This window comes from Myotis lucifugus, unplaced genomic scaffold (genome assembly GCF_000147115.1).
Source record: "Myotis lucifugus unplaced genomic scaffold, Myoluc2.0 scaffold_937, whole genome shotgun sequence".
NCBI classification, from domain to species: Eukaryota; Metazoa; Chordata; class Mammalia; order Chiroptera; family Vespertilionidae; genus Myotis; species Myotis lucifugus.
The window spans coordinates 10,763-13,508 of record NW_005871985.1 but is presented as its reverse complement, the minus strand read 5'-3'; positions in this window follow the sequence as shown (position 1 = coordinate 13,508).

Sequence of the window (2,746 nt, the reverse complement as noted above, 5' to 3'; positions counted from 1 at the left end):
GGGGGGGGGGGGGCTGCAGCCTGTGCTGAGAGTGGATGCTGGCCCTGGCCGGTGTGGCTCAGTGGATAGAGCATCGGCCTGTGGACCAAAGGGTCCCGGGTTCGATTCCTGGTCAAGGGCACGTACCTCAGTTGCAAGTTCCCCAGCCCCGGCCGGGGCAGGAGGCAACCAATCGATGTGTCTCTCTCACATCGACGTTTTTCTCCCTCTCTCTCCTGCTCCTCCCTCCCTTCCACTCTCTCCAGAAACCAATGGAAAACATGTCCTCAGGTGAGGATTACAAACAAAAAGCGGAGGCTGACCCCGTGGTTCGCTCTTTCCTGAAACGGGAGGAATCCCACAACCTCTCCCTGAGTCAGAACCACTTTCCTAGCGAGCGAGTGACGGGGTGAACTCATCACAAGCCTCTTGCTTCTCTCCCCCGCCCCCCCCCTGCTGTCAGCGGGGACCAGGCCCCAGGTGACCCCGCGTGTGGCGAGAAGAACCCAGACGGGCCTGGAACAGTCCGACACTAAGGAGGGGCTTCCCTCTTTACAAAACTAGAGTGGGTCGGTGGCTGCCCTGGGGGTGCTGGGGGCCCCGGTGTCGGGGTGCTCGCACACTCTTGTCTGAGGGCCGGTTACACGGTGTCCAGTGTGTGAACACGTTTCAAGCTGCGCGTCGGTGCGTGCGCCGCTGTGGGTGACGCACGCCGTGAAGTTTGCCCCCACGTGGCCCCATGTGCGAGCTAAAGGTATCAACGCTCAGAAGGAAACACGGGGTCCCTCTGCACGACCCCCTCGGGCAGTGGATTCCCGGGCAGGACACCAAAGGCAGGAGCAGCAACCACTGTACCGGGAAAGTGGGAAGACGACTTAGACAGGAGGAAACATCTGCAATCACAGATCTGAGAGGGCTCGGGACCCAGAACGCGCAGAGAATCCCTCCAGCCCAAGAACAAGGTGCCCACAGTCCTGCTGAACACGGCCAAGGACTCGGACATTTCCACAGAGGACGTCCACGTGGCCACGACGCCACTGGACGTGCCAACATCGGGGTCACCACGGAGATGTAACCCCAACCCCAGGGAGGCGCCAGTGCACGGCCCCCGGGCGATGCTAGAACAGAACAAACGAAAACAGCCCGTGCTGGCGAGCGTGTGGAGAAACAGCAAGCCCTGTGCATCTTGGGAAGGTCCCCGAAAAAGTATAGAATTACCACGTGACCCAGCAGTCCCCCTCCCAGGGGCGTAAGACAAATGAAGAGGCCAGAACAAGAGAAATGAAGACATAGGTCCACACGGCACTCGCAAAGATGTTCACAGCGGCTCAACCCAGTGCCCATCGGCGGGTGAGCAGATAAACGGATGACCAGGTGGGAGTGGGCTGGGCTGGCCCCTCTCACACGGGGTCCCCTGCAAGGCAGGCAGGGACCCTCACCGCCTTCTCAGGAAGGCAGCCCCCAGCCCGCCAGGACCCCGTGGGTGTCCAGGAAGGACCTGTGAGTGGTGGATTGAGGGAGAGGAAGGAAGGGAAGCGGGAAGGTGCTAGGATAGAGGGAGGAGAGTGGGGAGGAAGGATTAAAGGGAGGGAGGGAGGCAGGGAGGGAGGAATTGGTGGTCCCAGAGGAAACTTGCCTTCTCGTTGCCATGGGGACAGCTAGGCTGCTGACACAGGTGGGGCTCAGACAGCAGCACCCCATCCTTGCCGTCCCCCGCCCCGCCACCCAACCTGCGCAGGGAAGCCTTGCAGCTAATTCTACCGAGAAGAAAATCGAGAGTGAAGTGGGCGTGCGGTGAGGTGACAGCAGGGTCTGAGCCGGGCCTCCCTCTCACCCAGCACGTCCTCCCCCTCACTCAGCTGGTCCAGAGGGTCTGGCTGCACTGCTGTCCCGGCAACTCCCCAGGCACCTCCCAGCTCTCTCCCTGGGCGACTCCATCCCAGGAGCCCAGCGCTGTCGTGGGGCTGCTCCAGGCACCCACCTCTGCCCCCAGGGACCTCGGCCCCTCCCAGGCCCCCGGCCATCAGCATCTCCCAGGCCCCCGGCCATCGGCATCTCCCAGGCCCCCGGCCATCGGCATCTCCCAGGCCCTGCAGGACCCACAAGGTCCCCCTCCCCCTGCATCCAGCATGGAGCAGGCCCATCGGGATAGACACCCGACTTGCAGGACCCGGGAAACTGGGTACAGGATGCCTCGTATTTGGGAGACTGAGGCAGGGGAGGAAGCGCCCACCGCTGCCCGATGAGCACTGCACGGCTAGCGGCGCTGTTGCCGCGAGCACGAAGGTGGCACTCTGCCGGGGACGCAGACCAGGTGCGGGGCAGGCCGAGGGCTCCTGCTGGCAGCGAGGACAGGGCCTGGCTGCTCTCTGCTCTGGCTCTGGGTGACCAGCATCTTGGGGGCAAACAAGAGGCAGGGGGTGACAGGTGCCTGGGGGGCCTCACACCTGGCTGATCTGCCCCTGCTCCCTGCAAGCCCCCCACCTGCAGCCCCGCACGGCGCCTTTGGCCTCCCCACCAGCCCTCGGGGCACCTGGCCGGGCTGCCTACCTGCCGGGGTCCTGGCACCACAGCCCAGTCCGATCAGCCGACCCCACGGTCCCTTCCAGGGCCTGTTCCCAGGACCGGCCTGGACAGGCACAGTGGCCGCGAGGATGGCCGCCCGCCTCACCCTGCAGCCAGGGGTCCGGATCCTTCCCCTTCTCTTTCAGGTCCCGCACCTGCCACCTGCTGCCCCAGGAGCCCAGTGCCCGTGCAGCCCGGCCCG